The sequence below is a fragment of the Mastomys coucha genome, unplaced genomic scaffold (genome assembly GCF_008632895.1).
Source record: "Mastomys coucha isolate ucsf_1 unplaced genomic scaffold, UCSF_Mcou_1 pScaffold21, whole genome shotgun sequence".
Classification (NCBI taxonomy): domain Eukaryota; kingdom Metazoa; phylum Chordata; class Mammalia; order Rodentia; family Muridae; genus Mastomys; species Mastomys coucha.
In genome coordinates this window covers 110251613-110266550 of record NW_022196904.1, presented here as the reverse complement: position 1 = coordinate 110266550, position 14938 = coordinate 110251613, and the positions used below count along the sequence as shown (strand labels likewise).

At 43.2% G+C, this 14938-nt stretch overlaps 2 long non-coding RNA genes across 2 annotated transcripts; both read right to left on the bottom strand.

Annotated features, from left to right (window-relative positions):
• Positions 1-631: 631 nt before the first annotated feature.
• On the bottom strand, positions 632-1150 carry LOC116100886. The gene is made up of 2 exons (XR_004122707.1): positions 1038-1150; positions 632-721 (listed from the first exon to the last, which is right to left on the bottom strand). It is a non-coding gene; the product is annotated as an uncharacterized LOC116100886 (long non-coding RNA).
• Positions 1151-3711: 2561 nt separating this feature from the next.
• LOC116100887 lies at positions 3712-13059 on the bottom strand. Its single transcript, XR_004122708.1, has 3 exons — positions 12879-13059; positions 12089-12202; positions 3712-3803 (listed from the first exon to the last, which is right to left on the bottom strand). It is a non-coding gene; the product is annotated as an uncharacterized LOC116100887 (long non-coding RNA).
• Positions 13060-14938: the final 1879 nt, after the last annotated feature.

Here is a 14938-nt window from a genome sequence, read left to right as displayed (position 1 = left end):
GATACACATAAACACTTTACTGTTTCATAGGAGGACCTCTAGCAACTATGGTATCTGTAAAGGATGCTGAGAATGACAGAAAGGGGAGAGAAAGAAGGGGGAGGGAGAGCGAGAGGGAGAGAATGAATAAGGATTTTGCTGACACAATTACAGGAGCTGAGAACAGAAGACCCACGAAAGCTCATGGTGTAAATTCCTCTCTGAGCTATATCCAAAGACAAGACTGATGCTCCAGCCCAAAGATAAGCAGGCTGGGAGAGAATTCCTTCCTATTCTGTATTTGATTCAGGCCCTCTACAGATTGGATAAGGCCCACCCACACTGGGAGGAGGGGGGATGCCAATCAACTACACCAAGCACAAAGTTAATCTCATCTAGACACACCCAGAAGAATGTTAAACCTTGTATCTGGATGCCTGCTGCCCAGTAAAGTTGACATGTGAAATCAATCATCCCAGAAAAGGACAGAAAGCTCTTCAGTTGTCCACCTGTAAGAATCAGCTTAAATAAATTATGGGACACCCAGACAATTGAATGTTGTGAAATCATAAATTTTAAAAAAGAAAAAGAAAGGAGAATGGAAATGTTCTCTACCCCTGTAATGGAAAAATCTAAACAAAAGAGTGATGAATGTGTGTTTAACATTTGAATTTATGTTTTCTTGTCGATGTGTTGAGGTTCTGGAAGAAGCTTTGAGAGTCTAAAAACAGTGGTTGATCTCCTGCAAAGGAAAGAAAGAAGGCTGATGAGAAGGCTCAGAAGGCTCAGCAGGTAAGTCCCTGGGATTCATGTGGTGGATGGAGAAAAACAACTTGTGCAGGTTGTTCTCTGACAACACATGAATGTGCAACAACTCATGCACGTGCACACACTCATGCACACATGCACGCATGCACAAACATACACATGACTGTGCACATTGCCATGTGAATCCTAGGACTGCATCAACATCTCTGGGCACAGGTGCAGGCCCTAAAAATCTTTTCCAAAAGAGGACGAGGCAGGGGCTCAGAGCACTGCCTACTCATCCAGAGGACCTGGGTTTGAATCTCCTCAGCAACCACATGGTGACTGACAACCATCCGTGACTACAGGTCCGGGGGAGCCGATGTCCTTCTCCGACCTCATCCAACACCTGTCATACACGTGGCCCACATACATATGTGCAGGCAAAATCTGCATGTAAAAGAAAATCAATAGAACTTTTTAAAGTGAATCCGGTGCAAGACAAAGAGAAAAGAGGATTCGATTACATCCCCTTCATTTTAACTGTGAAAGTGTCACACCAGGTGAGCACCACCTATCCAAAAACCTGACACCTGCAGTGCCCCAAATTTGAAACTTTTTGAAGTCTAATATGATATCATAAGTGGGAAAGTCCATTCTGGGGAATTTTCTTTCACTGGTGAAGTTACTTAGACTACATAAGATTACCTTCAGGTTATGAATATGAAAGTGTAATTTGGAGTTTAGACTTGGGTCCCATCCCCAAATATTTCATTAGATGTATGAAGTTTTTTCCATTATCTAAAACACTTCTAGCCCCAAACATTTTGGGAAAGAGTGCTTAGCCTCTGTCTACTCAGGAAGATTTTTAAATTACCCAGGAGAAAACAGCAAGTGGCAGGTGCCAAGGAAGGAACAAGTTTGGAATCGTTAGCAGAAGGCCTGCCAGGGATGAACCGTGAAGATGAGGTGGCTCAGGACATCACTCCGAGACAAAGGAGTGAGGTGGGCAACAGATCCTGGGAACACTTCAGTGCTTAAAGATAGGGGGCAAAGAGGTTGGGAAGAGGCAGTCAGACAAAGGACTGGAAAGATGTGGTCTCCAGGGGTACATAACTATCTCATGGCAAGAAATATAAAGCTCAAACTTAAGCATTCGGATCATTTCTGAGATGATATATTGAGCCAGGTAGTCTTTATTTTGTTTGCACTTTCTACAAGAAATATATCACTTAGTTACATTTCTTCCCTGGAATTTCTTTCTCTCTTGTCAGTGAGACCTGATTTGAGATGTAAATAAACAGCAGAGATAATAATGCCCAAGTCTCGTCAGACTCTGAGTTCTGCCACCAGCCCAGGATGAGAGCAATGATGGATGGCAAGCGAGCCGCAGTGTAATCTCCTCTGTTTTAATATTCGATTATCACGTCCCTCATCTTCCCGAGACCTGAGACTCCACACATTAACTTTTCTTTGTTCCTTCCACAATGCTTCTATCTCCATCACATCTCTAGCCTCGTTTAATATTGTTCACTATTGAAATGAACACAGAAAACCAATTACCCAGGTGGCAGTAAGAGTTGGTCCCGTGCCCAACCAGCCACACTGAGACTGGGATTCCCTGCTCAGATGCACAAGAACCGACACACGGGCATCCCCCTCCCTCAGGCTCCTGGGAGTGGCCACTGATGCAGCTGGAGTCAGGCAGCTTGGCCAGGTAAGCCCTTGTTAATGCAGCAGGTATGAGAGCACAGATGCCCAGAATACCTGAGGTCAGTTGGTGGGGCTGCAGCTAAAGCTGTAATCCTGCACGGATCCCCAGACTCTCTATCCCTCCTGGTTTCCATTTGTAACAACAGAAACAGGCTGAGCACAATGATTCCTAACACTAATCACAGCTTTAAAAAGGGGGGGGGGGAGTGAACATTTCAAGTTCAAGGCCAACCTGCAGTACATGGAAAGATCCAAGCAGCTTAAGATACAGAGCAGGACCTGTCAGTCAATCAGTCAGCCCATCAATCAATAAATCAATGCAGCCTACATAGCAGAGGATGGCCAAGTTGGTCATCAATGGGAGGAGAGACTCTTGGTCCTGTGAAGGTTTATGCCCCAGTGTAGGGGAATGCCAGGGCCAGGTAGCAGGAGAGGGTGGGTTGGTGAGCAGGGGGAGGGGGGAGGGAATAAGGGGTTTTTTTCAGAGGGAAAACCAGGAAAGGGGAGAACATTTGAAATGTAAATAAAGAAAATATCTAATAAATAAAAATTTTTTTAAAAACCAATGTAGGCTCCATCTGTAGTGCACCAGTGACCTTCTTCTACCAGCCAAGCCTTACAGCTCCCAACACACGGCTAGGATTTAGAGGCCATTTGTTCAGGATCCCATGAAGGGCCTCAACCACAACAAAGGTGGTTCAGAATTGGGGCAACCTCTGCATTTAATGACTGGTGTCCTGAAGAGAGATAGAAGTGGAAACACAGATCCAGACACAAGAAGAAACAGCCATGTGACAGCAGTGGTATAGGTTGGAAAGACATGACCGCAGGCCATGGAAAACTAGAAAAGGTAGAAATGACTTTTTACCCAGGACCCCCAGAGGGGAACAACCCCTCTGCCTTCTTGCTTTTGGATTTCTGGGCTATCCAAGCGAAGGATAAACATCTACTGACCTAAGCCACCAGTGAGCAGCAAGCAACGTGTTGTAACTGCCATCTCCAAAGGTTGATAGGAAGATGCACTGACATGTGACACGTGTAACAGGTGTAGAGGAGTGTGGGACATCTCATGAACCACATGGAAGCGTGGTATAATTGCCATTGCTAGTTAGTATTACTTTGTATTTGGTTGCCCCATAAGCAATGAAATCAGACTGAACAATGGCAGACAGATGGGTGGGTTTGTGGTCTTTCATCTTTAAGGAACCTCACGTTTCAGACTAAGTAGTGGGCCCAAACCTGTCCCAAGCAGAGAAAGAACCCAGGTCTTGCCTGTGGTATGGGAGTTAACTTCATAGAACTTGTGAAGGAAGGTCTTAAAGGTATATGCACAGCTGGACTGGTTTCTACTTCAAAGAACCACCCTGAAGGAAAAAACAGTTTCATAAGTCAGTGTCAGTGGGACAAAGTTACCACCTGTGGGTAAGTACAGGACTATTGGAGTGAGATTAGCTCAAATCCTTCCCCCTGCCCTCACCAGCTGAGACCTTCAGGGATTCTTCAACCTCTCTGAACCTCCGTTTCTTCATCTGTAAAAATGGACACAGGCTAACAAAATGCTTAATGGTATTAGTGGACAATTTGGAAATGATAGTGTATTAATTACTTTTCCTGCTGTAATCAAACACTCTGACAAAAACAACTTAACAGCAAACAGGGTTTTCTTCTGAATCACATTTCAAGGGTATAGTCCATCATGGTGGGAATCCATAACAGTAAGAGCTTGAGCCAGCTGGTCCTGTTTTACCCACAACGAGGAAATAGAGAGCGATGATGCCTACCTTTGGCTCACCTCATTTTATGCAGTCCAGGGCACAAGTCTCCAGAGCGGGACCTCCCACACTCAGCCACATTACAATAGGCTAGATAGTCCTCCAGAGGCATGTGCAGAGGCTTGTCTCCTAGGTAATCTAGATCCTGTTAAGTTGACCATCAGTGTTAGCCGCCACAGGGTGACATGGCATCCTCCTGCCTCTGAGCACGCACACTGACCTAGTAGCACTAATGGCACTCTGGGGTGCCTCATAGACTGCTGTCATTGGTTTATTCTACTGATCTCTGGGGCTGGGTGGATCAAGCTTCTTCCAGAATGGGGATATGTGTCCCTAGGACTGCCACAGCCTGAGGCAGAGCAGCAATGCCATAGAACATGCAATATTAATGTTGCAGTATATCAGGCACACATGCAAGAATGTGCTAGTGAGATCTGCCATTGTATATGAGCATACACTAATTATATATGTATGAATACATATGTCATATTTATATTATTTATTACATATAAATATCCTGATAAAGAATGTCCTGATGAAATCTGCCATTTTCACAATGAGTATACACTAATAATATAATTATATTTATATTACTTATTATGTATAATATATTAATTACATACTAAAATATATATGGAGAAAACTGATGGCTTGAATCAAAGTTCTTCACTGTGAAGGTATTGATTTTGGCTTTATAAGTCCTGCTCCATCCATTTATTATCCACACTCTTATGTAATGGTCTGCTTTAAATCAGGGAGTAAGCCTGCAGCGGCCTCCCACCCATGCCTATTTGTTTATGCATATTTGTTGTTTGGCCCTTTGCAGAAAAAGTTTGTCAACCCCTGCTTTAAATCAATTCACCATTTTATTTAAATACAGCTCTAAATAGGAAACTTTATAGAGCTAATGTAATAGAAATCAGCATTCCTGGCTATAGACAGAAAGTGGCAATAAAACAGATATGTAATATACAATATGCAATGATAGAGTAATCCAAAGAAGGCTTGCCCAGCCCAAGAGCCACAGCATCAGGGACCCAGCAGACACAGGGAAGGAAGTCACTGAGAAAGAGCAAACACTTCCACAGACTCCCAGCCCACTACAGAGGAGGGAAGTTAAAAAAGCAAAAGGGAAAAGGACATTGGGAACAAAAAAATTCTTTTGGCATTTAAAAGTAATAAGCATAATTTATAAATTAGATTAGGAAAGGATGTCTCTGTATCTTTATAATGAGAACAGTGGATGCTAATAAGAGCAAGAACATTTGAATGGAAATCTGTTTACCTTTGGCAATCCCATACATAACTTTAATGCTGTACTGATTGATTTAAGGACCGAGGTCTGGGCTAATTAGCCCTCCTGGGTTGATTGGTTGGTTGGTTGGCTGGCTTGTGTTTTTAAAGGGGCTTGGCTGGGATGTGAAGACTTAGGGAGGACCCTAGACCAACGATAGCAAGTGATTTAGCAGGTGGGACAGAAATGGGAGCACTCCACCTGCAGGCGGGACAGAAACAGGAGTACTCCACCAGTAGCTGGGACAGAAACAGGAGCACTCCTCCAGCAGCTGAGACAGAAATGGGAGCATTCCACCTGCAGGTAAGACAGAAATGGGAGTACTCCACCTGCAGGTGAGACAGAAACAGGAGCACTCCACCTGCAGGTGAGACAGAAATGGGAGCACTCCCCCTGCAGGTGGGAAAGAAACAGGAGTACTCTACCTGCAGGTAAGACAGAAACAGGAGCACTCCACCTGCAGGTAAGGCAGGAATGGGAGCACTCTACTTGCAGGTGGGACAGAAACAGGAGCACTCTACCTGCCTGCATGCTGCAAACTCTTATAAACATCCAGCCCAGAGATCTGTGCCCCTCCTTTCAGAAAAATGAACAGAAATAGACACACTAAAACTTTTGCATTTAAATTATTCTACCCTGAAAATATGTACCCTGTACATAAATAGAAGTTAAAGGCAATCTTTTTAAAGGGGAGAAAGGGAAGACTCGGTCTCATTATTTTATAGCATATTCTGAGATGCAAGTCCTATTTAAATGGGAGAGGGAGCAGATCCAAAATTGTAAATAAAACAAAAATTTTAATCCTCTATATCACATTTTAATGAGAACACTATGATGCCTGGCTGATGGGAGGGACGACTGGTGTGGAGCCATCTCTGATATTAGCACCAAGTCTGAACTCTGAACCCTCCCCCCACAGAAGCAGTGGAATCATTACCCTTGTAACTCATTTAGCAAAATGAGGCTTTGTATCAGCACCAAATCTTCCCCCAAAGGGTAAATTCAATTCATGTAATCTGTTTTTCTTATTTTTCTCTGATTTTTAAATCTTGTTTGTTTGTGTGTGCACCTGTGAATGCCTATGTGTGTGCATGAGTGTGCACCCCTGTGTGGGCAGAAACCAGAAGGGAATATGTGTCCTCTTCCACCCTTTGCTGCCTCTTCCTCTAAGGCAGGGTCCGCTCAGGTATCAACATTGGAAGCAACAATCCTTGGAAATGCTCCTGCATTTGTGGGGACACTCAGCTTGTTACTTGGGTGCTGGGACCTGAACTCAAATCCTCATGATTGGAGAACAAGCTCTTAGCCTCTGAGCCATCTCGGCAGCAACATGTGCTTTCTTTTGTGGTTGATGAACCCTAATCTGTAAAAGAAGAAGTAATGAATCGATGTTCAGATTTATATGTTTGTTTGTTTGTTTGTTTGTTTGTTTTGAGAGCAGTCTCACCAGGAAGCTCAGGCTGGCCCAGCACTCACTATCCTCCTGCCTCAGCCTCCTAAGTGTTGGGTTAAAGCAAGTGTCACTAAAGCAGTGGTTTACAACTTTTGGGTCTCAACCCCTTTGGGAGTTGAATGACCCTTCCACAGGGCTTGCATATCAGATATCCTGTACGTCAGATATTTGTATTACAACTTATAACAGTAGCAAAATTACAGTTACAAAATAGCACTGAAAATAATTTTATGGTTAGGGATCCCCACAACCTGAGGAACTGTATTAATGGGTGGCAGCATTAGGAAGGTTGAGGGCCACTGCTCTAAGGTGTGACTGCAGAACCTCAGAGAAGCTCTTCAGTGTGTCTCGGTGTCTTCGGATTTTTCACATCAAAACACCGAAGAGACTGTCAGTCTCCAGTCTGCACTAACCCTTGCTTTCAGTTTTGCTGCATCTAAGGAACCATACATACGCCTACGGGAAAATTATTGGGCCAAAGACGCCCTGGCCTTTCTTCAACAACCTTTATGGTAACTGAAGAAACTTAAGTAATAATATTAGCTGCATCCAAGTGACCATTGTTTCCTCAGTGTGTCCAGCAGTAACTGAACCCCACCAAATCATTCTGGAAGGGAGTACTCATTTCCTCAAGACACTGCAAATGCAGGCAAGATGGCATCAAAAACTTGTGGGCTTGTTTTCTGGCAGAGCACTTATGTGTAAACAAGAAGACCATAATAGTCTGCATCCATCCTGCGACCAAATAAAGTCTCCTCAAAGGGCCAGCTTTCTCGGCACCAGCCAAGCAAGACTCCTTCCAGGATTCTGGCCGAGTTTCTGTGCCAATTGTGGAAGACAGAGAGGGAGCCGTATGTGATTATGAGCATGCCAGCTGCGGCCAACTGCAGCCTTCCCAACAGACATTTCCTCCAGTTAAAGTCTGAAGAAAACCAACTTTTCAGTAGCTGTTTCTAAAGGGACTGACAGAAAATGATTTTTCTCAAAGCAGTCAGAGCGCACTGAACTGGAGACGGTGGCTCCACCCTGAAAGACATGGTGATTTCCCAGAGCAGCAGACTGATGGAAACAGGAATGGAGATGGCTCCTGCTCTAAAATTCAACGGATGCGTCCTTCCAGAGTAGATGAGGGATTTTTTTTTTTTTTTGAAAGAAGCATTATTTTGAGAGTGTGTTCACTCCAAGTCATAAAACAGATCAGGTACTTTGGGGCTAGGACTAAGACAAGTTCAAGTGCAGCTCCATCCATTCCTCTCAGGAGAAGCACCCACACTGCAGGATGCCCCCTCAGCTGGTGGCGCTTTTATGTGCCAGTTGACAAGTCGCTCACATCCCATGTGGCTTCAGTGTCCCATGAAAGAGACCTAAGTTGTGGTAGACTCTCTCTTCTTGCTACTTGCCTACTGAGCCAAGCTTGATTCTGAGCAGAGATGGATTTCCATCTGCATTTTCTACCAATGACAAATTGATCTGGACACAAGCAAACAACAGCCATAAACGCTGCGTATGTGAGCTCACTGGGTAGGCGCCCTTCCCCACAGCATAATTGTTTATAATGAGACAATTCCTTAGCTAGAACACCTCGTGATACTTTGTTGGAGTGTGTAGAATGGTAGATGTGTCTTGTGTGAAACAAAGTCCCCTGCAGACTGGCACAGTACTGTGAGCCTCTGCCCACTGGCTGGCATCCACTTGCAGGCATTTGTTGTGAGCCAGCTGCTGTGTTTTTCTCGCTCTTTGAGCTGAGCTGCCTTGTACCTGTACTTCCAATTTCCTCCAAGCCTCCCTCATCTCCTTCACCAACCTCAACCAGAAGTTTCAGTAAGCATCACTGAAGAATGGGATGTGGGGATAGACCCACCTTAAAGTGGCCTTGGCCATATCTTAGGTTAGACCCAGCTGTGTTCTCAGAGTGAATTGTAGGTCTCAATTTCAGTGTAAGCCACACCTAGCACAAGACTCGGGTTGGTATCTCAAGCATTCTGTTCTTTTGCCCCTACTGTATGTAGAGTTCTTAGGAACAGCTTAATATGCTGTGTCATATTTATGCCCATTGGGTCGAAGGACATGCTGAAGACATACTCCTGGCAGCACCGGAACCCTACAAAGTGATTTTGCTGCTGTTACTGTCTCTGCCTCTGTTGCAGTAACAATCTTCATCCTAAAGATTACAGGGGAAATACCTACGGCATCTTGTACTGCAGCCAAAGGGCCAGTTCCTTAAACTCAGAAAAGCAGGCATCGTGAGGAGAACTGTCATTCTGACTAAATTAATCTGAGACTGTACAGAAAAAGAAATTTATAACACACTATAAAAAATTATAAACACAGTATCAACTCCCTTCTCAAAAGTACTTATCTATGACTTAAAAAAAAAATAACTCAAGAGGATACTAAAAGTTACAGCAGAGAACCACAATTTGACTCAACTGTAAATCTAAAATTTGCTTTTAAAATTCATACAAAAAATATAAAAGGAGATCTGGGGAGATGACTTAGTTGGTAAAGTACTTGTTGTGTAAGCATGAGACTCTAGGTTTCCCCAGGACCCACATAACACCCAGGTATGGTGGTACATATCTGCAATCCCAACATGGGGAGTGATATTGAACACATAGAGATAGGCACATCCCTACGTTTCCTAACCAGGCAGTCCATGAACTCCAAGTTTAGTGATAGAGACCCTGTCTCAAGTGATAGAGACCCTATCAAAAGGATACGTAAGGTAAACTCAACTAAGGAATGCATGCAACATTGACCTTTGGCCTACATACACACACACACACACACACACACACACACACACACACACATACATACAAACACAAATGTGTGTATACACACAATCAGCTAAAAGAGCACAGACTAGCTTTTGGAGCCCACAACCTAGATCCTGAATTAACCTTTAACATCTATTAAGACCTGCCAGCTAGCAAACTTTCATGGCCTTAGTCAATACACTGTGTCAAATTATGGTTCTTCCTAGAGAACCCACAATATCGAACAAGGTATTCCCTAGAATCATATGAGATTTGATCAAATTAAAACAGAAGACATCTTTCTCCTTAACCATCAGAAATGTTGTATTACCTAAGTTCCTCATAGTCAAAATGCCCTTTGCCCTGAAATACCCCATAGTAGGGAAGTGCTGTGTGACTCTTCCTGGGGGAGACATGAATAAACGCCTATTCACCCTAAATAAGACCCTGATAACAGACTGAAGAAACCATCCCACAAGTGTGTCTTGAACGGCCAGTGCATTTACTTACTTAGGAGATAATGGGTAGGGAAACCTGCTCACAGGCACATGGTGATCAAACACAGCTGCATCACAAGACTCTTTTCCCAGCATGGGTGACAGCCCACACAAACTGCCTCCCTGGAGCTCCCCAGAGATTTGCAGACTGCTCCACACAAAGTATCATCTCCCTCAGTAATTGGCCATGACTTATGAGGAAGGACCTAGTGAGGCTTGGAACTTTGACCTGCCTGAACCTTGCAAGTTTCCTCAGCTTCCTGAGTCCAGTGAGCCTCCCTCATCCCTCTAAGAAGAAGAAACTAACAATAATAACACTTCTCTGCCTCTCTGCGGCTGTCATGAGATTGTTCCTGGGGCTTTGTGCAGGCTAGGCAAGCGCTCTACTACTGGGCTATGCCCCACCCCTTGCCTTCAATGGGTACTAAATTAAGGTTAAATTAGATCTTTCACAAGTAAAATTGGTTTAACCAAAACAGGGTCCCCATGGACCTCCCTGATTCTGCTTAGCATACGTAATAAGATCCAGTGTAAGTCAGAACTGGGCAGTAAATGTGAAGTGTATTGTAAAGGTCTATTTCTTGATTTAGGAAGTCAACTTGGCCCACCTTCTCTTTAGAATGGAAGAGTGATGACTCACGACAGATACCACAGCTCAATGCCGTGGCCACACCAATGCCCACTGAATTCATCTAGTCAGCAACTGGTATGTGCTTTGAAGTTGTATTCAGCCAAGTGTCTCCTGTCTTTGCCTATTTTAATACTTGCCCAGCTACACTTTATCTTCACTGCCAAAAGTATTCAATATTCTTCGTCTCCATTACCTCAATGATCCTACCATTGCACAGTCTTTGCAGATAAAATCTTAACCACACCTACCACAATAAATCTGACTAGAAGGCTGCTGCTCTCCATTCCTAACCAAAGTGTATCTCAGAAGGAGGCTACCCAAGGCTATCACAGACAGCCAGACTTCAGAAAACTCAATCAGTGTGGAAGGCCTGATCAATAGGCCCATCTGCACACTTTCCTAGGCTTGCAGGCCATTTGATCTGGCCACCCAGTCTGGCCAATGGTAGGAATGTCTATCCCTCATCTAAATCTTCCTCTTGGGTAAAGAGTTCCATGAATCTCTTGCCTCATAGATATTCAAGACAGAAATGGGTGCCTCTCTGAGTGCACTAAAGCTGTGTACAAAGTCTTCATTCTTAAATCCATCTGCATTCTAAACAAAGTTCCCTGTTTACATCCCAACTCACACAGAGTTGGCTGCTGAATGAGTCACTAAGCAAAATTTTTATCTCCTTTGTTATCCTCTTGGGTATGCCTGGTAGAAAACCACAGCTTCATTAAACAAGTTCAGGTTCAAATGAAATATAGCAAATTTGAAAACTTAAGTTACGAGGCTGGAGAGATGATGCAGCCATCAAGTGCACTGGCTGTTCTGTAGAGGATCCAAATTCAGTTTCTAGCAACCACATCATGGCACACAACCACTATGACTCCAGGTCCAGGGGATCTGATGCCCTCTTCTGGCCTCTTCCAGCACTGTAGTCACATGTTACATATACAACGTGCATGTGCACACACACACACACACACACACACACACACACACAAACAGAACACTCATACATATAAAAAGCAAGTAAATAAATCTTTGGTTTTTGAAGGAAAGGTAGGCCATAATGATCCAGAAATCTCTGTCCTGAGCATATAACCCAAAAATTTGAAGGCAAGATCTTGATGAATACACAGTGAAAGATATTTGTAATGTTGACAACAGCTGAAACAAGAATACAAGTCACATGTCTATCAAAGGGTGAATGACAAAGAAAATGGGGCATAATAATACACAATGGAATATTACTCACCTTTAAAATTGAAGAAATTCTACAATATGCTATATGTGGTAGGCCTTGAGGTTGTAGTGCTAAGTGAAACAGGCCAGTTGCTAACATTATATAGGGTGTACCTCTAAGGGGCTCCTAGAATAGTCAGATTCAGAGAAACTGAGAGAAGCCTGATGCTGGGCATAAGTAAGATTAAGGATTTACTGTTAATAGGGACAGAGATCCAGCTTTACAATAAAAAAGGGTCATGGAGAAGGAAGGTGAGCGGGTTGTAAACACAGTAGATGTATTTAATACCACTAAGATATGTATTTGAAATAGTTAAGATGGCATGCCTTGTGCCATGGGTATTCTACCATAAAAATGTAATTATGACTTCATCTTTAATCTTGGATATCCATCTTCCAAACTCTCTTCTCCCTCACCCTGTCCCTCCTCCTCCTCCTCCTCCTCTTCCTCCTCTTCCTCTTCCTCCTCTTCCTCTTCCTCCTCTTCTTCCTTACATCTAGGCAAGCTATTAAGAAAGTCTAGATTCCCCTCTTTTGACACTAGGAACTTCACAGCACACAACACCCCTCATCAAAGCCTACTCCCAACCACTGCTAAAACAGTCGGCTTTCTGTGTTCACGCAAGACATTCTGAACTGCCTCAGCCTCTGCTCTCTAGAAAATCCCATTAGAGGCACAACAAAACCCTTCATACTGTTTCCGGGATCACTAATGTTGACATCTGAACCAGATTTGCAGTGGAAGAAAGAGGTCTTGTCATCTATACTGGTTACTAACTCACTGCAGCAGCCAAACACCTCACCTCCAAAATCAACTTATGGACAGGTTTGTTTTATCTCAGAGTCTGAGTGAACAGTCTCATGTGGTAAGGGTGTGTCGCCAGGAGTGAGGCAGCTGGTGTAGGGAAGGCTGGTGCCTAGATGACTTCCTCTATTTTTGTTCTAAGACCCCAGCCTGTGGAATGGTGCCAGGAACAATTAGGATAGGTCTTCCCACTTCAATTAACTCAATCCAGAAACTCTCTTGCTGCCCAGAGATTTGTCTCCTAGGTGACTCTAGATTGTCACATCACTGTTGTTAGGTGGTCACCAGAGTACCTGTCACACTGTATGTCTAACAAATGGAAATCAGTGCAATTTTATTTCTATACTGAAACAACTGGATATGTGTAAATATGATAGTTCTTCTATTTACGCTTAGATGCAAGAGAGACAGTGTTCTCATCTAAGAGATATCCTCTGTGCTTGAGGGCACAGATTACTTCCTTGTGCCACTGGATGCAAAGAATCATGACAGACAGCACTGAATGAAAACATAGAGGATCCCTGGGTTAGTAGAGACAGCTGCAGACACTGGGTCCTCAGTGAGCATTCGAGTGAATGAATGAATGCCCCACTCTGTGGGACTCTAACTGATGAACGAGAGAACTGAGTCACACACCACAGATAATTGAAAAAAATCAAGCAAGAAAGCCTCTTCAATGTGCTTCTTCCCAGCATTTGCCAAACTTTGGTGATTTTAAAATAATGTTTTTTTAAAAAAGTTTTGGTGGTGAGACTTTAGGTAGACCTGTCAATGAACAGCAAGATTGGTCCCTTTTAAGACACTTGTAGAAGAAAACTCCCAAAAAAGATTAAAATTGGTGTGGAAACCAAGGAACCATTTTTTTTATATCATATTGATCATTTCAAGTGGAACTGTTAGCTATCTTAGAAAAATTGAGGTTCTGAATTGCTTTTGCCTCTAACTCCAGACCTCTGTTCCTAAGGGGTTGTTTCCTAAAAGAAAACATTCAACCAGAAAATTTCAGTACATCGTAATCTCTCCAAAGATTAAGGAATCTCTGTGAAAGATTCAACGTCTAAATTGAAAACTTTTGGCTGTGGCATTCAGGTGTGAGTGAAATCTTTCTTTGTACCCCTTCTTCTCTGTCTGAGGCTCGGGTAAGCCAACTTTTCACTCAGACATGAAATAAAATTAAAGTTTGTGACACTGTGTCTGTCATTCCTCCTAACTAGGCAGGTAGGAGCTTTTGGTACAGTAAGACACAGAAGGGCACACCTTCCCGGGTGCTTCTAAAATCATTTCTGACCCTTACACCTTTGCTAGTTTGGCTATGCCACTCTTACCTTACTTACCTACTTACTTAATATTCATTCATTTTTTCCTTGAGGGGAGGAGGAGGCAGAGTATTCATACAAGTATGGGGTGCACATGACTTCCATCTTTGGTTTGAGACAGGGCCTTTTGTGGGCCTGGGACTTCATGAGAAAAGCAAGCCAGTTGTCTAGGCAGTAAGGTACGAGGTTCTATCTGTCTGCCTCCTATATTGCCATGGCTGGGCTCACAGGTGTGTTTCACCATTTCCAGCTTTTTATGTGGATTCGAGGAACCCAAAACCAGGCCCTTACACTTAGCAGAGTTTTCTTTTTTTTTTTTTCACTTAAGAAAATAGAAATATATTTTAAAGATGCCTTGATACAATCAAAGCCAGTGTGAAAATGCACTATTAACAAAATGAGTTACAGAAAGTCTTTCTTTTGAGTTTAAGAACAAGACAATGAAAGTCACTTTAGACTCCTCCATTACGTATTAGATGCTCTATCCGGAACAATTCGGCAAGAAATGGGCATAGGAGTGTAGACGCAAACGGCTGTGTCACTGTCACACATCATCCTGGAAGCTGAATGCACAGAAGTTGCATCCTGGAATCTAATGTTCAGTGAACCTTTTTCTTTATATATACTGCAACATTGCCTCCATTGTAGCTAAGCTGAGAGTTAACAGATCTGCATGCTCCAAGGAATGAATTGTAGGCATGATTTTTGGATACAGACTTCCTGTTATGGTCAAAGCTATTTG